At 34.7% G+C, this 25,859-nt stretch overlaps 1 non-coding gene across 1 annotated transcript; it reads right to left on the bottom strand.

Annotated features, from left to right (window-relative positions):
* Positions 1-10,039: 10,039 nt before the first annotated feature.
* Positions 10,040-10,145, bottom strand: LOC128295983 (small nucleolar RNA R71). Its single transcript, XR_008286531.1, has one exon. It is a non-coding gene; the product is annotated as a small nucleolar RNA R71 (small nucleolar RNA).
* Between the last annotated feature and the right edge of the window lie 15,714 nt (positions 10,146-25,859).

The following is a 25,859-nucleotide window of genomic DNA, read 5'->3' as shown; positions in this document are numbered from 1 at the left end:
CGTTTATAGGCAGTTACAGTTTGAGGGCATATTGTAACAGTTAGTTTTAGTGGTGTCAGAAACAGTGGCTTCGAGACCATAATTTTGACAAGTAAATTATTGATTTAATATTTATTTAATGTCTATGGGATTATATTAAGGTCCTATTAAAATTTTGTTAAGAAATTTTGATGTTTAAATGGTTAATTAGGTGAAAAGGATTGAATCGTAAAAGGTGTAAAAGTTGATTTCTATTAATTAAAAGGGCTAAATGGCTATGGAAATGATAGTTAATGGACTTGAATGGTAAATATACCATTTAATGTGTTAGTGGATGTGCATGGACATGGTTTTACTGAAATTCTGATAGTTTTTAAAGGTTAAAGTAGTAAATTGATAATAACAGAAAAATTAAGTAAATAAAACACAAAACAAAGATGGAATCATCTTCATTTTTTTTCAAAGCCTAAAATAGGCATTGGAGAAGAAGTAATATTCAGTCAATACTAAAATAGGCATTGCAGAAGAAGTAATATTCAGTCAATCTTCCTTGATGCATGTAAGTGAATTCAAGCCCCGTTTTTAATGATTTTTATGTTTTTAGTTCATTTTAGCTTAATCTAACTAGCCTGGGGGTTAATTTGCAAAATTGTTAGAGGTTGAGGGGCTTAACATGGATTTTTTTAATGTGTTTTGATGTTATTTGATAGATTATTAATCGTTGTTGTAAAATAAACATGTTTTATTAAGTGATTTTTGATGATTTTTGGAAATAGGGATCAATTTGTTAAAAGTGTAAATTCATGGGTTTTATTGTGAACTGTTGATAATAATGGGTTGTTCCAAGGTCCCTTGTATCTTTGGTTGATATGGGTATAGGTTAAAATGGTTAGATTTCAAGTTATGAGTTTAGGGACTAAATTATGAAAAGTTAAAATGTTAGGGGCAAATTTGTAATTTTTCATTAATATGGATTATTGATTAAATTGAATACTAGAAGTACTTAATTGATTGAAATTATCTATTTAGATCAAGATAAACAACATTCGAACTTAAATCAAGGAAAAGCTAAATCTTAGGATTAGTTCGACTATATTACTACGCCCTAATTATTGATGTCAGTTCGTATGAACTGCAATTGTTTTAATGTAACAGCCCGTTTTTAGGGTTAATCGAAACAGTAGTTTTGGGGCCACTAAATCCGACGAGTAGATTTGTAAATATTATATTTAATATTTACAAGTTAATTGTGATTTTAAAAATGTTTTTGATATTGTGATTTTCATTTTATAAGCGATTTATTAAGTTCAAGTGGTATGACCTTACGGTCAAGTGGGTTTAGAAAATGAGGTATCGGAACCTCGTTTCTATAAACCGAGTCATAAATATTTTTATAAATATTTACGGAGTGGCAATAAGATGGTATTAAAGTTTCGTTGAAAAATTTTATCATTTCGATAGTAAATTAAGCAGAAAGGACTAAATCGCGTAAAGTTTAAAACTTGTGTGCTATTAATTAAGGTGTCTAATAGCTATGGTTTATTAAAGTGAAAGTCTTTATAAGAATATTAGACCATTTTTGTGTTAATGGATGATAGTGGAAGGGTAGTTGGAGTAGTTTTAAATGTTTTTGAAGGTTAATATTGTAAAATAGCTAATAAGTGTTTAATAAATAAAACAAAATAAAAATTTGGCTTCATTCTCATCATCTATTGCCAAAAGTTAAAAGAAAAAGAAGCCATTGAAGCTTCAAAGTATTCGGCCATTGCATGTTAAATTGGTAAGTCCATTTTGACTTGGTTTTTAGTGATTTTTATGCTTTTGAGATCGTTGCTTCGTAATCTAGCTAGCCCGTACCTCTAATTTTAAAATTGTTAAAGTATTTGGATGATGCCATTATTGAATGTTTGAGTATCTTGATGTTTAATGATAAAAAAGAAATCTTTGATGTTAGATTAATAAGTTTTGTTAAGTGAATTTTGGTAAAAATGTCAATTTTGGATTAAATTGTGAAATATAGAAATTTAGTGGTTAAAATGTGAAATTGTGAAATATATGGGTTGTGTGAGTGTCTTTGAAGGTGTTTGATGTTTTTGGTATTAAATGTGATGATAGATGAGTTGAGCTTGATGAATAAGGATAGTTGTGGTTAGATAGATAGATGGTAATCTGCTATTAGAGTATAATGCAAGAATTGTACATGGTAGTTTAAAATAAGGCTTGAATGGGAGATATAATTGCCGAATGATCAAATAGTTAATGAATTGAATAAGTGTTTAAAATGTTATTCGGGTATTGGTGTTATGTGCTAGCATGATATGTATATGTGATTTAGGTGAAAAATGTTTAAATGATAATTCTGTTTGAATAATTACCGAATGACATTTTGGTGAATGAAATGAGTGATTGTTTGCAAAGTGAGATTATTGAAAGTTGAATTAGATGATTTATAGTAATCGGCTAATGTGTTATTGTGGATATAGATGCCGAATGTGGACTTAAGAAATTAATTGGAAAATTTGTTGTTTATTTAGGTGATAGAAAGTATGAAATGGTCTTATGTGATACGTGTATATAAGTAGATGGAAATGAAGTGTCGTATATTTTTGTGTATGGGATTAATTGCACTTTGATTATAATGTGCATGATTATTACTATGTTTAATATGTGTGAAAGCCGAATATACTCATAATACAATGCTTGATTAGTTGATTAACAATAAGTTAAATTTGTTTAATCCAAGCTCAAGAGCATAAGGAGCCAATTTTGGATAAAGGGAAAGTGAAACTAGTCGATTAGTCAATCCGTAGTTATTCGATTAAATCCAAGGTAAGTTCTTAAGTGTTTGTGTTTGATCATGTTATCTGCTTAAGAGTTGAATAATCATAATTAAGAAGATGTTTGACTGTGTATATATATATACATATGTTCTTTGTGTTGAATGAATATTAAATTAAAGTTATGAGCCGTATGTGACTAGCATATCTAGTCGACTTTGATATTATTAAATGATGTACTAAGATATGTGTTCCAATGTGGAAATTAAACCCTATGTGGTTGAAAGGATGAAAATCTTTGTTCATAGATATGTATTTCAGTTATACGTAATTGAAGTATAAGTTATGAAAGTATGAAAGAACAGGTGAATTGTTTATCAAAATGTGATATTCGGGCCTCGACCTAGCAAGCTTTAAGCTGGTGAATAATATTATCGGGCTTCAGGCCTAGCAGGCTATAATGCTGGTGAGATAATATCGGGCTTCGGGCCTAGCAGGCTATATTGCCGGTGAAATGATATCGGGCTTCAAGCCTAGTAGGCGAAATGCCGGTGAATGAGTTCAGACTTAAAGTCTAGTAGGCTTTGTGCCGGTGATAAATTCGGGTTTAAAACCTAGCAGGCTAAATGTCGGTGATTTGATAAAAGTCTAAGACTATGGGACCTTCTGTTAAATCGGCAATTGAATTCGTTCAATACATTAAGTTGGCCAGGTATGTGATATATACTTATGCATGTTAGATAGATTGGAATTGAATCATGAATGTGAAATGAGAAGCATAGGTGAAGATGTCATATGTGTATGTGTGTATTCGGTCATGGTGAAAGGTTATATGAATTATGTGAAATATCATTTAGATATGAATGACGAAAGTAACTGTGGTTATGAAATGGTACAATGGTTGAATTCGGTTGAATTAAAGTTGACACTGAAGTATTTAAATGCCTATGTCATATATGTGAGTAAGGGTAAAACCATCGTAAATTATCGATAAGGGTGGGCTATGTGCGGAACCATCTTATAATTGCTAATTTGAACGGTTGTGTGCGAATCATTGAGCATAATGTATTGTATTGAGATTATGCTTAAGTGAAATTATAGATATGTGATGAAATTGATTGGTGATATACATGTTTAAATAATGTGAATGCAAAGAATGTGTGAAAGAGTAAATTTGTAATAAATCTGCTTGGGACAGCAGCAGTAATGTGATTTTGGAAAATCACCATAAATTGTGGGAGTTGAGTTAGAAGCTGAATAAATTATGTAATTAAATCTTAATGAGTCTAGTTTCTTATAAAAGAAACCGTGCAAGCAAAAGAATTTCTGATAATGTGAAATTTGAAGTGGCAGGGGACAGAGTCAAATGACTTTGGGGTCCCCTATTTTGTTTTTTAGAAAATCATTATAATTTGTACAAAAATTGTTATAAGATAAAATTTATATTCTTAGACTCCTTAACGAGTATAGTTTCAAATGAAATCAACGAGAACATATTTTGAATTCTGTACAATGAGAATTTTGATTTGTAGTGAAGAGTGGTCAGATTAGTCAAATAGTGAAATAGGGGAAACTTTAAGAAAAATCTGGTATTGATTGGCCAAACCAAAAATTCTGAAAATTTTATGGATGAAAGATATATGAGTCTATTTTTAGGAAAAATTAACATCAATTGATTTGGAGTTTTGTAGCAACATTTATAAATAATTTAGTGATTGTTTCTCAGGAAGACAACTTGTAGTGAATTTGTGATTATGTTGTAAACATTGATAAAACTTGTTAATGAGTTGCTTTTTGTTTTCTTATGAACTTACTAAGTGTAAAGCTTACTCCCCTTTTCTTTCCCATATTCCCTAGGGTTGCCAGGTTAGTTCGGGTTCGAGGCCGTCAAAGATATCATCACATTATTGAGTCTACGCTATCGGCGTAAGTAAATCTTGGTATTTCGAGTCTATGGCATGTATAGGGTTGTAAAGTTGAGTATGTAATATTATGATTAGGCCAAAGACTTTGGCTTGTTATTAAGGTAGTTTGATTATTCATATGCTTGTATGTTATTATCTCCTGTGATGTGATTTATAGCATGTATATTTAGAATTTGAATTGTGATTTATTGTTGAGTAAGTAAATGATACAAGACTAAGATATTGGTAAATATTTAATAATGCCTCATGAATGTTTTGGGGCCTTGTAAGCCCGATTATAGGATAATATACGCGTGTACGAAAAGTTTAAAATTGATCAAAATTTTTTTTACGGCCTGATTTTATATAAATGGTTGAATTTAAATCTGGTAGCACCTCGAACCCTGTTCCAGCGAGGGATAGGGGTGAAGGGTGTTACATTTAATGTTAGATAAATTTGAATATTTTTTATGTTGTTGTGATATAAATTAATTGGATTATAAATGTATTAATGATATGATGAATTGACAGATAACGAGTCCCGGTTGAACCTTAAGAATTCTTAGGATACAAATGAAATTTCATCAGGGATTTCATGTTTCGGGTGCTAGTCTTGAATGTCCTACCGATGGCCGAGGTCCTGCATTTGTTGCGGATTCTCCATAGCTCGTGTGAACAACATCGTGTAGCTTACTTTCTAACCCACAGCTTGTGTGAATAGGCCCATTTCACAGCTCGTGTGAGCAATGATGTAAAGGAAATGTTACGGTTATATGTAAAGGCACACTATGTGTGAGCTTTCCTGAGTATCCAATGTAATTCAAGATGGTTCAACGGGTAAAAAAAATTAAATGAAATGGTAAGTAAGAAAATGGAATGAATCATGATTTCATGAAGTTCTTCATGAGTTAAATGATATGTTTACATATGGAAAACTACTTATCTTATGGTTGAATTCATTTATATCGTGGAAAGTATACTAGCTTGTGAGTTGGTGATGTTGTATAGGCTTATACTAAGCTTATGGTATTGGTAATGACTTATTCTTATTCTATGAATTGTATGAATGAAATGGTCAGTTATGTTTAAAGTTTATACGAGCTTACTAAGCACTCGTTGCTTACATAGTTATTTTCCTTTATTTTATAGATTATCGAAAGCTCGACCGGTTGGAAGCTCGTCAGAGACCTATCACACTATCCTGCAATCTTTTCGGTAGTTTTTGTATATTTTGACCAAGGTTAATAATAACATGTATAAAATCTATGTATTGTATCTTTTGGTATGTTTAAGCTTTTAAGGTTACGTTGGTTTAGTGCATTTCAATGCTTTATCAAGATATGTCATATTGGTCACTTTCATGTACTTGTCTATAAGGCTCTCTTTTTTGTATTTTTATGATGGCTTGAAAATGGTCAATTGAGATGTGTTTTGGTACATATTTGAACTAGGTATTTATGCATAAAATGGGGCAATGTTAACTTCTTTTGGTAAATGATGTTTTAATGTAATTGTGGTGCCTTTAAGCGGCATATTGGTCAGGTGATTTAGGTTGTTTTGAAATTGTATGTTTATGTGTGTTTGGATAAGGTTTAAACCGTTTGAATGTGTGCCCAAATGGAATGGTTTGTTATGCGTGAATTGACTTTGAAATGGCTTGATTTTATGTAAGTTTTTAGGTTCACATAGCCTGGGACACGAGCTATCACACGGCTATGTGACACACACGGTCTGGCAACACGACCGTGAGACACACATAGCCTAATGACACAGCCGTGTGACACATATGGCTTGATGACTCTGCCGTGTGTCATTTGAAATTTCTTAAGGTTCCAAGTCAAAGAGTTACACGGCCTGGCACATAGGCGTGTATGGCATCTAAGTGAGTTACATGGGTGAGGACATATGCTAGGACATGGCTATCTGTCCCTTTTTCGAAAGGTACATAGTCTAGGGCTATGTCACAAGGCCTGACCACACGGCCGTGTGACCCCTGTTTTCCAAATTTTTCAACTTTTTCTTTAAACTTCTAATTTGTTTCAAATTAGTCCAAAATTACTTGTATGATATTTCTAGGGCCTCGAAGGCTCAATTTAGGGGTGAAATGTGTGTGATTGAATGATTTATGATATTTTTAAATTATTGAATGATATGATGTTTAAATGTTTTCAATTGTATGGTAATACTCTGTAACCCTAATCCGGTGATGGAGACAGGTTAGGGGTGTTACATGTATTTACTAAACCGTAGAAATTCACACTCATCATCAACAACTATCATCTCTCCTTGTTTCAACAATAAGAATTCTAATTTTCGATCCTCCAAATACAGCTTACAGCATACTTTTTTTGAAATTCTGACTAGAAGAAATCCCAATCAATTTGATCAACAAATATGTGTCAGGTAACAGTCTGCCACCACGTTTATTTTTCTCCTTGAAGGAGAGAAATGGCACAAGTAACACATTCATGAGAATTGCATCCTAGCTATCGTAGTACTTAATTTGTCGATTCCAAACAAGTTTCATCTTTCAAAGGATCAACCTTTTTTACTCCCATAAATTCTGTGGCATCGTATTTTTGTACTTCTTTTATGAAGGCTCTATGGACCATAGGTACTAGTACAATCAAAGGAGTAGCTCCTACCACTTGTTGCAAAGCTTCATCTATAACTCGGAGTAAATTTTCATCACCCTGACCCTCGGGTTTATTTCCAGCTACCTTAGGTTGTCGAGCACCAGCTGAATCTACACTAGGTGCCTCTAAATTGATCTTGTACTCACTTTCGGTGGAATGACTGTTGCTATAAGTATCATTATCAACAATGTTTCTAGATTCGCCAAACATCTTTAGCTATGAAACAAATAAATTTTATAATCAGACTTGACTCAATAATGGCATGTACCTCTAAACTCAATTCTAAGCTCGATTTAGTCCGAGAATCAACTAAGCCTATAGCTTTAATAGCGCTAAATGTAACACCCCGATACTCAACCTGATCATCGGATCCAAGTAATAGAATGTCACATTCATTTCTGGAGCAACTACCATCTAAAATAGATACTATATTTAAATCATCTTAACACTCAAACATCTCATAATACAGTCATTATATGCTAAACAAACACTTCCGAGCCTCAATTGAACTTATGAAAACTCAATTACTAATCTAAACATGAAATAGGACTAAATTTAAAAGTTTTTAAGGATTCAGATCGGGTATTGATACCCGTACCAATACTATTTTTAGATTTGATGTTCAAAAAAGTCAATTTAAATAAAAAAGTAATGATACTAAGCCTACAGTACCGATACTTACCTCTAAGTACCGCGATAAGTCGTAATTTATACATATTTTTATCCCATGCTTAGTACATTTTTGGATGAATTATCATTAGATTTGTGGAATTTGATGCTCCTAATCCTTTGATTTAATGTTTTATACTTAGGTGAGCATAGGAGAGTAAAAAGAGTGAGAAACGGGCCAAAAACGGAGAAAATGGGTCAACGTGGGAAATCAACACGGGCTGGACTTCCTCACACGGGTAGACCACACGCTCGTGTCTATTTAGCAGACTTTAACACGGCCTAAACCACCCCATACGGGCGTGGCACACGGCCGTGTCCCTGTCGAGCCCAAGTCTAGTTCTACTCGAAAAAGGCCATTTTTAAGGGTTTGGAAGCATCCCAAAGCCTATAAAAACACCCGATGAGGCACCTAGAGGAACACACGAAATAGGAGGCAATGAATTACTCTAAGAAAGCTAATTAATCCATCTCAGAAGTCGGATTCTCCTTAAAGATTGAAGGTCTCCCTTCAATATCCTTCAGGGGTTTTTGGGTTTTCTTTATATTTTGTTATCATTATTCTTCTAAGATGTTTTCTTTTACACATATGAACTAAATCCCCTAAATACCTAAGGGGAGTGAAACCTAAGATGGATCTTGTTATTATTTTCTAAATTATATGATAAATACTTGATTTGTTCGTAATTTGTGTTCTTAATTCTTGCTTTAATATTCCAGGATATTGATTCAAGTATTGATGTGCTTATTCAGAGGAACAAAAGTGTCTGTCTAAGAGTAGATCTAACAAAATTAAACAGAGTTAATTGCACCCCTAGACATAGGGCAACATAAATCTGCCGGATTAGGGCCAAACCTAATAAAGGAATCCATAGATCGAGTTAATGCAACACTAGGGGTTTTAATTAGAAAGAGATTTCAATTAATCAACCTAGGGTTAGACGTTGTTAGTCTCGAGAGAGATAATAATATAAATTAGGGATTTCTATGGATTGAGTCAAGTGAATAAATCGTCTAATTCAAAGTCAAATAACAAGTGAAGTCTAGGTGGATTTTCCCTTGGCTATTGTCCAAATCAATCAGTTTTCCCAAAAGTATTTCCCTATTTCACTTCCTGTGCATTCTTAGTTTAGTTAATTAGTTTAGATAAAGCAAATCCCCTAATTTTTAGGTAGATAATAAAAAGAATGTTAATACTAGTACTTTTAGTTCCTGTGGGTTTGACATTCTGGTCTTGCTATAAGCTATACTACTGTTCGATAGGTGCGCTTGTCTTTATCGTGATAATAGTTAGTTTTCAAGTACGATCAATCATAAATATAAAACTTATCACGCAGACCAAGTTTTTGGCACCGTTGCCGGGGAACTAAGATATTAGGAATGCTTAATTTTTATTACTTTAGCCATTTATTTTATTGCAAGTTAAATTTTATTTTAATTTTTTTATATTACTAAATTTCTTTTATTTGCTTCTGGCAGGTTTTTATAGTTTAGGACTAGAAGAAATTCGTCAGGACCTCTATTTTTTGATAGCGAGATCAAAAGTACAGCTCGAAGAAACCGAAAAGAAATAAGGCGAAGCCTACGATACATAGAGGAAGGGCAAGAGGACGATAGTCAAACTACAACCGAGGGGATGGCTAAAAATCAGAATTATCAGCTACCTCCTGTGGTTGCCGCAGATCCAATAAATCAGAATCCTGCTCCTCGTACTATGTATGATTATGCTAAACCTAATTTAATAGGAACTGAATCGAGTATAGTTAGACCTGCTGTTGCTGTAAATAATTTTGAACTAAAACCTAACACGATTTAAATGATACAACAGTTTGTTCAGTTTGATGGTTTGCAGGGCGAGGATCCAAACACTCATTTGGCAAATTTTCTGGAGTTCTGCGACACTTTTAAGATCAATGGCATTTTTGACGATGCCATACGCCTTCGGTTGTTTCCATTCTTATTGAGGAACAAATATAAGCAATGGTTGAACTCGTTACCACGAGGGTCAATCACAACTTGGGAACAAATGACAGAAAAAATTTTACTAAAATATTTTCCGCCGGCTAAAATGGCTAAATTGAGAAATATATCTCTTCTTTTGTGCAGATGGATCTAGAAACTCTTTATGATGCATGGGAGAGATACAAGGACCTATTGAGAAGGTGCCCTCACAATGGGTTACCCTTATTGTTGTAGGTTCAGACGTTTTACAACGGTGTGAACCCCTCAACAAGGCAACTTATCGACGCAGCTGCCGGTGGAACATTAAACAACAAAACATTTGAAGAGGCTTACGAATTTATTGAAGAGATGTCACTGAATAACTATCAGTGGCAAGTCATGAGAACAAAACCGACAAAGGCAACTAGTGTTTTCAACCTCGACACGGTCACTATGCTATCAAACCAGGTAGAACTTTTAAATAAAAAGATTAATGGTTTATATGGTTCTACTCAGGTACATCCAGTGATGAGGTGTGATTCAAATGGAGGAATGCAGAACCCAGATTATCCACCCTTCAACCCTGGCAACGAGGAGGAACAAGTCCAATATATGGGTAATAATAATTCTAGACCTCAAAATAACCCATACAGTAACACTTATAATGCAGGTTGGAGGAACCATCCCAGCATCTCGTGGGGTGGCCAAGGAAATTAAAGGCCACAACATCCCCCAGGTTTTTAACAACCATCTTACCAGCAGGAAAAGAAGTCGAACCTTGAGGAGATGCTAACGAAATTCATCTCGGTGTCAGAAACTAGTTTTTAGAATTTTGAAACAACACTTAAGAATCAACAAGTGTTGATCCAAAGGCTCGAAACTCAGATAGGCCAGCTTGCTAAATTGATTTCTGACCGACTACAAGGTAGTTTGCCGAGTAATATTGAAACTAACCCAAGGGAGTAGCTTAATGCGATTACCGTTCGAGATGAGGAAGGGTTAGTTGACCTTAAACCAAAATCGAGGCAAGGACTTGTGGTAAGTAAAGGTAAGGATGAGGTGGACCACAGTGAACAAAAACCAGTAAGTAGAGAATATAAACCTCGTGTGCCATATCCAAGTGTGACAAGGAAAGACCACACGAACGAACAATTTGGTAAATTCCTTAAATTATTAAAGAAATTATATATTAACTTACCATTTATTGAAGCTCTTTTGCAGATGCCGAATGCAGTTAAATTTTCAAATGAGCTTTTAGCAAATAAGTGGAAGTTGGATGAGGCGTCGCATGTGGAATTGAACGTGATTTGCTCAGCCATTCTACAGAATAAGCTACCCAACAAATTGGAAGATCCAGGGAGTTTTACGATTCCTTGTTTAATTTGTAGTTTAGATGTTAACAATGCTTTGGCTGATTTAGGGGCGAGCATTAACGTCATGCCGTATAAAATGTTTAAACAACTAGGTCTTGGAAAACCCAAACAAACTAGGATGAGCATTCAGTTAGCAAATAAAACCATTAGATTTCCTAGGGGTATCATTGAAGACGTACTTTAAAAAATCAATAAATTTATATTCCCAATTGATTTTGTTGTTCTAGATATGGAAGATGATAGTAACATACCTTTGATTTTAGGACGACCCTTTTTAGCAACTTCTAGAACTATTATTGATGTTGGTACAGGTGAACTCACACTTCGTGTGGGTGATGAAACAATTACTCTTCAAGCCCGTAATTCGAGTAACACATCGAATATTGAGGGTGGTTGTATAAATCATGTTACTAATACTGATCATGTGGTGCAACCTTCTTTGTAGGAAACACGTTTGAAGAGCATAGATGAGCCATGTTTAAGTAACAACAAAGGACCCATCTATGAAGAGTAAAGGCTGCAAATCAAAGAAATAGATGAATAGCGGACACAAAAACTGAGAACACAAGATAAACGAAAACCACGTCAAGATAGACTCAATGTTTTATCAAATCAACTTAAGGTTGGAGACAAAGTACTACTAGATGCAACAGACCCTCGTATTGCCATTTCTGAACCCAATAGAGCAATCCTTTTTACGGTACTTAACATTTTCCCATATGGTATAGTCGAGATAACTCATTCCAAATTCAGCACTGTTAAGGTAAATATTACTTGTCTAAAACCTTATTTTGATGAGATTGATAGCAGGAATGAGCAATGTAAACTCCTCGCACCACCATGACCACGCAACAAAGAGGTAAGTCGAGCTTAGACTCTAAATAAGAGTTTCTCAGGAGGCAACCCGAGCACTAATAGTGTTGGGTTCTTTAAATTTTAGTTTTGAACATCTAAATCATTAACTGAGTTCTTGAACACAGGTTTTCCAAATCCACACGGCCAGGCACACGGACGTGCCTTAGGCCGTGCCCATACCACAGGTAGGGACACAGCCATGCGATACGACTATGTGAAAATAGAGCAAAATTTTTCCCCAAACACGGGATTTGATACGTTGCCACAGCCGTGCAACATAGCCGTGGGCAATCCTACCAAATCAACATGAGCGTGCGGCAAGTCCGTGTCTATAAGCCGTGGTAGAAATTGAGAAATTAACAAGGACGTGCGACACTCCCGTGCCCACCACTCGTGGTCAAAGCTGTCAAAATAACACGGGCGTGTGCATATATACACGGGCGTGGGAGAAACGAACGAAGCAGGACATGGCCGTGCGACACGGCTGTGTGCACCAACATGCCCAAAGAACACGGGCGTGGGCTGAATTCTAGACGCACCCAAATTTGAAAACCACGAAACACACGGGCTAAAATAAGGGCACATGGGCGTGCCTCATGGCCGTCTGCCCCAATATCTATATAAACCCACACTATTCATCATCCCCTTCCCCAATACCCTAACCCTAGACATAGGTCCCACCACCGTTGTCACCACCTGAGCTCCGACCATCACCCCAAAATCCACTTTTTCTCCTCCCTTTTCCTCCATACACATCAAAATCTTCCCTCTTGTCCTCCCTTCCCTACACATTCATTCCTTCTTCTCTTTGTCTCCACACTACAAACCCCCACCATCGCGTTGTCGCTCCTCCGGCCACCAGTCCTCCAATAACGATTTTCTCTTCTCTTTATGTTTCTTTTGATGCTTACTATCATGATGATCTTAAATTTTACCCTATTACTTACATTTGGCTATTAATTGCTTATCATATCATCCTCATTCTTAGGATCTATTTCACGTATTTTGTAACCTTTTCTTACCATTACTAGCTACTTTCATCTATTTCATGTTGAATTTAGTCTTGGTATTACTATGCCCTTTGCCATAAAATTTCTGTAGTCAAGTTCGATTGCTTTTGGTTGAGTATTCTTAATGTCATTAGTTTTTGGTTGAATTTGTTAGTTTATATTCATGGTTAATTCCTCGTTGAATTTGTTAGCATATGTTATCTACTCCATTCATTAAGATATAATACCCGTTCTTCTTGCAGATATACCATGTCAAATACACGTGGTAAGAAAACTGTCGTCCTCGCTTCAAAAAAGTCGAAGGGACTCAGAGCCACATCAGCAAGTGCATCTACCGAAGTGTGCCACCCCTTCCTACAGTTTCCCTTGGGAACTGAAGCGGAACATTTTTAGATACTCCATGTAAGACCCATCAGCGCAGGCCGATGTATTGATTGGACCACTCTAGAGTAGATTCAACTCACTGACGCAGTCCGGGCTCTCTTGACTACTGACCCATAGAGACTCTTCTTCGAGATTGTCGAGCTGACACACCTCGAGCTCACATTAGAACTCTGTTCAACCTTCCACTTTCAAACTGTTATGATAGAGTTCGATGATCCCGGAATGATCCAGTTTCGTCTCAGCAGTTAGTTCACCAGTTGAGCGTGCCTGAGTTCGGTGTCGCATTAGGTCTTTATACGGAGGAGTTCATGGACGACGATGACTTCGACAGTCTCCATCGTCACATTCACTATTCTCCTTCAAATTGCTGGAGGGCCCTAGTCCCTACTTCTGCCACTTATGACCCTAGCCACTCCAAGGCATCAGCTCTCGCCCCATCACTGCGATACTTACACACCATCCTAGCCCGCACCCTGACAAGACAGCGAGAGAGTACCGACCTCGTCAACACTAGCGACGCCTATTTTTTATGGAGCATGGCACATGGGCACGTATTCGACCTTGCTTATTTTAGCGCCCTCGCTATTCGCCATCAGACAGAACGGCATAGGAAGGGAGTCCTTTCTATCGGCCCTTATGTGACTCACCTGGTGCGGTACTTCGATCTCCTCAACACGACGGCACAAGCATCTTCCATCACCCTCATTAGTCAGATGTCCCCACAGGGAATCTCGAGTATGCTCTATATGAGGATGATCGAGCAACGACGTGGATTTGATCCTCCTCAGTACCGCCTCGTCCAGTCAGCCGAGCAGGAGGACCCAGAGGACATTAATGATGATGTCACTTTACCTCACAAGGATCCACCATCTCAGCCACCACCTATTCATCGTCTAATTCATGTGGCTGCTTCACTCTCTAACATCTCTGAGTGCTTCACTCGATTCGAGCAGCAATGTTTTCATCATTTTGATCACATTGATGCAACCTTACATCAGATTTGTCAGCACCTTCACATCTCAACACCACACCCACATCGCGAACCATCTGGCGATGAAGATTTTTGAAGACTTTTTATTTTTATCTTTATTTATGCTTTTAAATTACTTTTTATTTCTCTTTAATACTACTTTTACTTTATCTTTAGGTTTTATAATTTATATTAAGCAATTTATGTTTTCGGCCATTTCTTTACGAGTAATCATGCTACTTTATATTTCCTAAAGAATTATTGATTCTATCGCAGTTATGACGAGCTCCAAAGCTCACTATTACTTAGGAATTTGCAACTCAATTGAAAAAGGTCCTCCACGACTGCCATGCCCTGCTCGACCATGACCATAGCTACCACTAGTTATAATATTCTTTTGGCGCAGCACTTGTAGACTAACAACCTCTACCACCACCAGAGTATCCTCCTCCAAATCTCACCCATGCCTTAGCCGATTACTTTCCATGAACATTTAGGAGGTTTCACTTCTCTCTCTATCTTATGATCTTACATCTATATTTTTCAGTAAATCTATTTTTGTACATTGAGGACAATGTACATCTTAAGTGTGGGGGGTTATTTATATCATTATCAGAAAAATCCCTGAATTTTGTCTTATTCTCACGTGACTCACTCATATCACTATTAGAATGAATTTTGATTTATTTATGATTTTTATTGATAAATCTTGAATTAAAACATAGGCATTTATGCATTGATTGTTTAAACTTTAAGGAATTAGATAATCAAGCATGATAAGTTGATTTTTTTGAGAATTGAAAAATTTTAGGTTATTTCCCCAAGTTTAGGTATTATCTTGAAGTTGAAATTCATAGGATTAACATCAAAAAGCCATAATTTTTTGTGAGATCTTGAGCCTTTAAAGCATATATTATTTCTTTCATGCTCACTTTTATTGTTGCTATGAGTGCGTCAACATTGATTTGTTATTTTAGAACTTGCTTCAATTATGCATGTCAAGACCATACCATTGATTTGATATGTTGAGATGATAAAGGCACTTAGGTTTAACCTACTCACTCCATAAAAGTCTACCTTCATAATTAACCCTTAGTGAAGCCCCTTGAGCCTAACAAGCCATTCATTGATTTACCCTCAATATTAACCCATAACCCATTATTGTTGAAATCCCCTCAATGAATTTGATCCTTATTTTTGTCGAGATTTGATTTGAATAAATTGTTTAGCTATGTTTTATTTTTGATAGTTAGCAAAGTTCTATGTTACTTGATTTGTTATTAAAAAAAATGAAGTTGCTGCAATTGAGATTTGTCGTCTAGCATATTACGAAATTATGTAATGCTTGGTTTAAAATGATGTTAACCATGAGGAAAAGCTCAATTTTAGGATCATCTAACTAGGAATGCAATTTGTCAGCTTTAGTATTTTTCTAGTTAGGTAATTTTTCAATTCAATCTCGATTCTAACCTTCTCTTTCAGCTTGTGACCACACCCCCTAACCAAAGCCACGCTACAACCCTCTAAAGACTTTTTAATTGGTGTATTATCTCAATATATAGTGGTGGAGATTTGATCTTCACTCAAGCCTATGGTAATAACTTTTCATATTGACTGTTGAGTGCTAAATTTGTTGTCCTTAAACACCTCGAATGATTTGAGTGAATCTTTAGTGAGGATGTTAAATCCTGTAATATTTTGAATCAAAGGTGATTACTTAGATAAGGGGAGACACCTATGTTTTCGTGATAAAATGCTCAACTTGGAATGTTTGAAACTTTGATGTTCTTCTAGTTGAATTCTTAATGTATGATTACTTATGGATTATTTTGAAATATTGTTCATAGGAATTACTTGTATAATATTTCTAGGGCCTCGAAGGCTCGATTTAAGGGTGAAATGTATATGATTGAATGATTTATGATATTTTTAAATTATTAAATGATATGATGTTTAAATATTTTCAATTGTACGGTAATACTTTGTACCCTAATCCAGCGATGGAGATAGGTTAAGGGTGTTACATGTATTTACTAAGCCGTAGAAATTCATGCTCATCATCAACCACTGTCATCTCTCCTTGTTTCAACAAAAAGAATTCCAATTTTCGATCCTCCAAATACAACTTACAGCATACTTTTTTTGAAATTTTGACTAGAAGAAATCCCAATCAATTTGATCAACAAATATGTGTCAGGTAACAGTCTGCCACCACGTTTATTTTTCTCCTTGAAGGAGAGAAATGGCACAAGTAACACATTCATGAGAATTGCATCCTAGCTATTGTAGTACTCGATTTTTCGATTCCAAACAAGTTTTCACTTTCAAAGGATCAACCTTTTTTACTCCCATAAATTCTATGGCATCGTATTTTTGTACTTCTTTTATGAAGGCTCTCTGGACCATAGGTACTATTACAATCAAAGGAGTAGCTCCCACCACTTGTTGCAAAGCTTCCGCTATAACTTGGAGTAAATTTTCATCACCCTGACCCTCGGGTTTATTTCCAACTGCCCTAGGTTGTCGAGCACCAACCGAATCTACACTAGGTGCCTCTAAATTGATCTTATACTCACTTTCAGTGGAATGACTGTTGCTATAAGTATCATTATCAACAATGTTTCTAGATTCGCCAAACATCTTTAGCTATGAAACAAATAAATTTTATAATCAACATCCAAATCTGGACTCAGACTCGACTCGACTCAATAATGGCGTGTACCTCTAAACTCAATTCTAAGCTCGATTTAGTCTGAGAATCAACTAAGTCTATAGCTCTAATAGCACTAAATGTAACACCCCGATACTCAACCTGATCATCGGATCCAAGTAATAGAATGTCACATTCATTTCTGGAGCAACTACCATCTAAAATAGATACTATATTTAAATCATCTTAACACTCAAACATCTCATAATATAGTCATTATACGCTAAACAAACACTTCCAAGCCTCAATTGAACTTATGAAAACTCGATTACTAATCTGAACATGAAATAGGACTAAATTTAAAAGTTTTTAAGGATTCAGATCAGGTATTGATACCCGTACCAATACTATTTTTAGATTTGATGTTCAGAAAAGTCAATTTAAATCGAAAAGTAATGATACTAAGCCTACAGTACCGATACTTACCTCTAAGTACTGTGATAAGTCGTAATTTATACATATTTTTATCCCATGCTTAGCACATTTTTGGATGAATTATCATTAGATTTGTGGAATTTGATGCTCCTAATCCTTTAATTTCCTGTTTTATACTTAGGTGAGCATATGAGAGTAAAAAGAGCGAGAAACGGGCCAAAAACAGAGAAAATGGGTCAACGTGGGAAATCAACACGGCCTGGACTTCCTTACACAGGTAGACCACACGCCCGTGTCTATTCAGTAGACTTTAACACGGCCTAAACCACCCCATACGGGCGTGGCACATGGCCGTGTCCCTGTCGAGCCCAAGTCTAGTTCTACTTAGAAAAGGCCACTTTTAAGGGTTTGGAAGCATCCCAAAGCCTATAAAAACACCCGATGAGGCACCTAGAGGTACACACGGAGTAGGAGATAAGGAATTACTTGAAGAAAGCCAATTGATCCATCTTAGAAGCCGGATTCTCCTTCAAGACTGAAAATCTCCCTTCAATTTCCTTCAGGGGTTTTTGGGTTTTCTTTATATTTTGTTATCATTATTCTTCTGAGATGTTTTCTTTTACACATATGAACTAAATCCCATAAATGCCTAAGGGGAGTGAAACCTAAGATGGATCTTGTTATTATTTTCTGAATTGTATGATAAATACTTGATTTGTTCTTAATTATGTGTTCTTAATTCTTGCTTTAATATTCCAGGATATTGATTCAAGTATTGATGTGCTTATTCAGAAGAGCAAAAGTCCCTGTCTAAGAGTAGATCTAGCATAATTAAGCGGAGTTGATTGCACCCCTAGACATAAGGCAACATAAATTTGTCGAATTAGGGTCAAACCTAATAAGGGAATCCATAGATCGAGTTAATGCGACACTAGGGGTTTTAATTAGAAAGAGATTTCAATTAATCAACCTAGGGTTAGATGTTGTTAGTATCGAGAGAGATAATAATATAAATTAGGGATTTCTACGGATCGAGTCAAGTGAATAAATCGTCTAATTCAAAGTCAAATAACAAGTGAAGTCTAGGTGGATTTTCCCTTGGCTATTGTCCAAATCAATCAGTTTTCCAAAAAGTATATTCCCAATTTACTTCTTGTGCATTCTTTGTTTAGTTAATTAGTTTAGATAAAGAATATCCCCTTATTTTTAGGCTAGATAATAAAAAGAAGGTTAATACTAGTACTTTTAGTTCCTATGGGTTTGACATTTCGGTCTTGCTATAAGCTATACTTCTGTTTGATAGGTGTGCTTGCCTTTATCGTGATAATAGTTAGTTTTCAAGTACGATCAATCATGTAACAGCCCTAAATTGACCCTAGTCGAATGTGGTTTCGGGACCACAAAACCGAGTCATAAAATTTAGTTAAAATTTTATTTGCATACCTTATATGTGTGGTAGTACTTGTATAAAAATTTGATGTTTTAATTTTTATCTTAGGAATGTGAATCTTGCTTGAAAGGATTTAGTTGAGAGACTTAGAAAATTTGATAGGTAAATAAGTAAGGACCAAATAGTATTGAAATATGAAAATTTGGGTTTGCATGTCAAAATGCCCCAAACTATGTTGAGTGGTGGCCAAGCATGGCTTCATTCTTCCAAGGTTATGTTATTTATTATTTAATATTGGTGAGTAATTAAAATAGAGAAGAAATAAAGATTAATAATAAGAAAATGAACAAAAAAAGTGTGTGTTCATCCTTGCTACCCATTTAGCGAAAAACCAAGTAAAAGAAGGAGAGAAAAGCTTTGGAGAAATTCGCCATAATTGCATCTAGGTTGAGGTATGTTGAAGTTATTCTTTTAAATTCATGTATACTTTTGGTTGTTAGTTTGAATTCCATCTATCCCATGGTTGGATTTGGGGTTGTTGGAGAGTTGGGATTTGACAAAGAAGCTTAAAATTTTAGTTGATACCTTGATGCTATTAACATGTTAGTTACATGGATGTGTTAAGTTGCTTGTTATGTTAGCATGAAAGTTGAAGTTGTTAAGTCATGGTGTTAGAGGTGCGAATTTAGGACTAAGAAGAGGATGAGTATTCGGCTAACATAGTTGAAAGGGATGTTGCCGATTTTAGATTTAGACCATGGGAGTGGCTATAATGGGCATTAAGATGTAGAACTTAAGAAATGTAGTTATATGTGAATTTACATGATGTCACAAATAGATGTGAAAATATATGCTAGATTAGGAAAATTTGATTAAGTGTTCATGAGATGAAATTTGGTGTTTAAAAGATGTTATAGTTGACATTGTATATATATACATACATTCGGCCATCTAATTGAGTATGAAGGTGGTGTTAAATCTAATTGTGATGCCCATTTGGAAGTGTATATATATACATATATATATATACATAAGTATGCTCGTTCGTGATGTTACCTTTAATTATGTGTATAATCGACTAAATGGGTAATTAGTGAGGATGGTTGCCGAATATACAAACATACATATGCATGTGTAATTGAATTATGAATGTTTAGCAAGAAGGTTAAACTAGTTGATTTATTGATTAAGCTCAAGGAGTTAAAGGAGGAGAATCGAGCAAGGGAAAGACGAAGGTCATCGAGTAGCCGACTTGGAACTATTTTACCCAACACAAGGTAAGTCACTAAGCATATATTTTGTATTGTTTTAAATAGACATGATGTCTATGTAATTAGGCCGAAAGGAATGATAAATTTATATACATGTATGTATGTGGTGATGAAAGTATTGAATGAAAAGAAAAGAGGTGAGATGTATATAGTTGTTGATTTCGGCACTAAGTGTGCGGGTATGAACATTTATGATCATGAGATTGGCACTAAGTGTGCGGGTTTAAAATTGGTACAGCACTAAGTGTGCGAGTTTGGTTATATAGCACTAAGTGTGCGAGTTGATTATATAGCACTAAGTGTGCGGAATCACTATTGACACTGAGTGTGCGACATTAATGAGTTGATCACGGACAGCGGATCGGGTAAGTACCTTGAGTTCATGGCTAATAGGCGCTATGTTCATATTTGGAGTTGAGCTTGGTAAGTTTAGAACCTATGTGACAATTTTAATTGAAGTCACGTACATAAGAATTATCGTGGAATAAGTGAAAGGTCATTTAGTTGTATGATTGTAACGAAAACAAAATGATGTATAAAAATGCCCCAAATATCCTATTGATTAGTATATGGAATGTGAATGTGTAACTTGGTATGAGATTAAACCGAAAGGTCTAAAGAACTATGGTATAGTTCGGTTTGGATGGAGTAATTAGCCTCGTTTCATTTTGTTTCCTCTTGTGATAATTTCATTAATGGATGGTAGTGCATTGCTTATGACTTACTGAGTTATATACTCATTCGGTGTTTGCTTGTCACCTATTTTAGGTTTCTTGGACTCGACTTTTTGCGTACTCGGGACCGTCATCGAAGTCATCACACCGGCTAGCAACTTTTGGTATCTTCTTTTAGTTGGTCTAGGAGAACATTTTGGCATGTATAGGCTATTATGTTTTGTTGAAATTTGGTATGTAAACTTTAGCCATGCGAAAATGGCATAATGTTCGGTTGGATTTGGCTCTATGATGTTTGGACACAAGTCTTGGTAATTCGGTTTTGGTTGAGTATTGGTTGAGGCCTACTCGATTATTATGCCGTATGTCATGGCTGATTTATTTTCGGTGTTAAATTCATGATTTGGTAATAGTATAGTACGGAGATGCTCGGTGATGATTAACCTTTGGCATGGCTAGTCATGGTCATAAGTTGTAATATGTATGATGAATTATTAGGGAGATCAAGGAAAAAAAAATAATAATATCATGAAATAGGCATAGTTTGCTTTAGTAACAGGTGCTGACAGCAGCAGTGATGTGAGATTGAAAAATTACTAAAAATAGTAGAAATGGAATTAAATAATGAATAAATTATGTAATCGAAGCTTGACGAGTCTATTTCCATATGGAAGAAACGAAACTACCATATGAGCTGTATGTTAGGAGATAATTAAATTCTCGTGAAACAGGGCCAGAGCAATTTCTGGATCCCCTGTTTCGACTTAGAAAATTTACTGTAAATTTTATCGAGATAATTAGAGGTCGTGCCTTATATGTACAGATTTTTTATCGAGTCTAGTTTCATTAGAGAAAAACGGCATAGGCATTTAAGCCCTTTACAGGGAGATATTTAAATCGTAAGGTACAGAGGTCAGTGTAGTCAAACCTTGAAACAGGGGGGACTTTAATGAATAAACTGTACTAATTGGCCCAACCAAAAATTCTACAAAAATTCCCCTATATAGATATTTGAGTCTAGTTTCGGATAAAATTTACGGAATTAGATTTTGAGTTCCATAACTCAAGATATGATTTTTAAAGCGACTATGATACAGTTAGCCAGCTTGCCTGGAACAAAAAAAATAATAAATAGGGGGAGATAAATGAAGTAAGCTCGGTAACACCTCGTATTCGATTTCCGGTAACGGTCATAGGATTGGGGTGTTACAAATCATAAATATCAAAACTTATCACGCACACCATACCGATATCAATACATTGGTATCAATACCATTTTAAAATTCGATGTTTTACAAAAAGTTAACAAAAATAATTGTAGTGATACCTTTTTTATGCATTGATACTCTAATATAAAATATTGATACTTTAGTCTAGAATCTTGAGATTCTGTTTCTTAAAAATTTTCTTGAAAAGTGCTAAGTATCGATACCCTTATGATACCTTTTTTATGCATTGATACTCTAATATAAAGTGTTGATACTTTAGTCTATTATCTTGAGATTCTATTTCTTAAAAATTTTCTTGAAAAGTGCTCAGTATCGATACCCTAGTAAGGGTATCGATACTTTAATGCCAAATATGTCAAAATCTTCCATTTTGGTACCCATTTCATGCCCAAACCAAAACCTATTCAATTTGATGCTAATATGCACTCTTTGAACCTGTTCAAACCAATCCAAAATGTACCTTATATTCAAACCAGCCATTTTCCCAATTAACAAAAAGATTCATCTATCAAATTAGCACCACATCACACCATTTCTAACTTAAAAAATTCTTAAACCGTTCACCTAAATACAACCATTCAATTCTATCATTTTAACTATAGTAACTCATTCATCTAAGCATTCCAACATAGTCCATGCATACTAATATCAACAAGGCACTAATCATTCATGCCATATTTCCATCTAGCTTGTACAATTCTAGCATAACATCTATTAATATCAAAACATATAAACAATTTATACCTACATAGAAAAACACTAAGAACTCTCTTAGGTACATGCCATCAAACTAACAAAAAACATAATTGACTTTGTTGAGTCCGGGATTATGTCTAGATGCTGATGTAGGTGCTCAAACCTCGAATTAACCTAGCCTGCGCACGAAAAACAAAAATAGTACACTAAGTAATTAACTCAGTGGTATTTCTACCATTCAAAGATTAATGCAATTTAAGCTAACATATGCAAATCATGCTAACCATTTCATCATCTATATTATATGATTAAATATTCACATTAAAAAAGGTTAAGTTGGGAGTTATCTTTTTAACGATCAAATTCCAAATCGAATCATTAGATTTATTCATGGTCATACCAATCTTCTAACTTATAATCCGGTTCACACAATATTTCACAGTAGTAATTCATTTTAAATATCACTTTCACAAATTTCATTTTAAGTCCTTGTTAACCTAACTTAGACACGAACAGATACGCAAATCCAACCATCATGCCAATTTGGCACCCAGTGCCTCATTGAACAATGCTAAAGTAAATAAGTTATGTCTTGTGCTCATCGAAATAATCAAAGTACAAATGTGCCCAGCACTCATCGACCCATAATCAAAGCAACCTATACTCGATCTATCCTATGGCATGTCAACTATATTCGACTCTGGCCGAACAGTTAATAAGGTAATAACATTTTGAATTTTGAATTATAGTCAACTCACAATTTATCAATTTCAATTCATAAATCAAATAATCATTTCATTCATATAATAGCATGAATTAGTATAATTCCAATTCAATTTCTCATTTTCATCAGTTTACCCTATTTTCACCTTTTTTTTTTTAAATTTAGTCATTCATTTGAAAATTCAACATTTTCGCCCAATACAATTCAACTAATCATCCAAACTTGCCTCAATATCTTACCATGTTATATAATGCATTTATGCAACAATTTAAGCAATTCAAATTGTAGCAATACAAATCGAAAACTCTGAGCTATTCATTGACAGCTTTAGCTTTTCCTTTCCCTCTCGAGGAGTCCAGGTCGATGTTAGCTACAGATTAATATAAACATAAATCAATATTCAATCAATTTCACAATCAATCATCATTTTATGCAAAGTTTTATTTTTATTCAATTTAGTCATTAAAACCGAGACTAGCATGACTTTTAATTTGAAACTCCAATTTGACATCCAATTTCACTATTTCTCATTAGGGACCTATTTATCATTTCTACAACAAATTTTACAGTTTATGCATTTTAGTCCCTAATGTACGAAACTATCAAATAACTTCACAATTTAGTCCTTTTTTCACTTATAAGCTTAAAAGCTATCAATTTAACACCTAAAAATTCAAAGAATGAACAATGGCATCTTTCTAAAACTTTAACAATTTTACAAATTGATACATGGGCTAGTTAGATTAAGCTCCCATGATCTCAAAATTATAAAAATTACAAGAAAAGAAACAAATTGAACTAACTAATTGAAGCTTTAAAACTTTAAATCCCTAGCCGAAACTCTTCTCCTCCTCTTCTTGCTATATTTGGTTTTGGAGAATGAGAAAGATAAGCCTTTTCTCATTCTTTCCGATACTATGTTTATATTTTATAATTTTTTATATTTTAATTAAATTTTAAAATTATTAATATAAACATTTCACTAACTGTCCCCTACAATTATAAAATGTTTTATATTCTATTTTAGACCTTGTTTTGATTTCTAAATAAGTCCTCAAGACTTTGGTCAATTATAAATATATAGTTGTGAACCTTTACAATTTAGTCCCTAAGCCTAATTAATCAACAATTCGGCTAAATTACTTATCCAAAATTTAGTGCACCTAAATAATAAAAATATTTACAAGCTCTATTTACAATAAAGAGGTCCTAAAACCATATTTTTTGACACCACAAACTTTGGGTCGTTACACATATCATCTAGGCAACTAGTGAAAGGGTATTGGTTTCAATTGGTAGCATTTTCTTGGACTACCATATGTGAAGGGAAAAGCCACACCTCAACTCTTTCCACAATTTGTATTGCGTGTAATTTTCTCACAAAATGGGCCAATAGACGTTGGTATGTCATTTATGCATAACTGTTGCAATAACCCTAATTCGAGAAGTAAAGCCTTATATTCTATTACATTGTTGGAGACAATAAACCTGTTAACATGAACTTGCATCTAGTCTCATCTTTCTTGCCATATCATCAACAAAAAACTCCTATTTCTTATCGCAAGGTGATATTACAACCTTGTTGCTCTTTCCTTTAACAACCTCATAGTTATATAGTTTTTTTTTCATGGATTTGGATGTCAACTAGTAATTACTAGGATGGAGCCAAGTAAAAAGAGCATTCTTCTATGAAATTAGCCAACGCTTAGGTATTGATAGCTTTTTTGGGTTGAAATTCTAGCCCAAACTCACTAAGTTCAATGCTTTATTTTACCAACCTACCCTTGTTGCTCACCTTGTCCAAAAGTTATTTTAAAGGTTGGTAAGGCATTACACAAATTGAATGTGACTAAAAGAATTACCGTAGTACTTCACTTGGTATATATGAGCTTATCATCATAAAATACATGACTAACATAGTAAATTGGTGCTTGGCAGACAAATTCCAAGTAAAAGCAAAGCGAACAGGAGTAGTGACCCCAAATACTTTTTTATTTCCTCGAAGGCCTTCTGGAAGCTGTCATTTCATTTGTATTTAGTCGTTGTTTTGAATGCCTTAAAATGAAAGGCATTTTTCTGCTGACTTTGAAAAAAACCTTTAGAGAGTGGTCAACCTTCTTATCAACCTTTGAATATCCTTGGTGATCTTAGGAGGGTGCAAATCAAGTATAGCCTTAATTTTTTTAAGGTTGTCTTCTATTCCCCTTTGTGAGACAATAGACCATAGGAACTTTCCTGCTCCGACTAGGTAGGGAAGAAAAGTGAGAGGAGAAAAAATAGGAGGGATGATCA

Source organism: Gossypium arboreum, chromosome 7 (genome assembly GCF_025698485.1).
Source record: "Gossypium arboreum isolate Shixiya-1 chromosome 7, ASM2569848v2, whole genome shotgun sequence".
In the NCBI taxonomy this organism is placed as follows: Eukaryota; Viridiplantae; Streptophyta; class Magnoliopsida; order Malvales; family Malvaceae; genus Gossypium; species Gossypium arboreum.
Note: the sequence above shows the minus strand (reverse complement) of the source record. Positions and strands in the feature narration are given on the sequence as shown.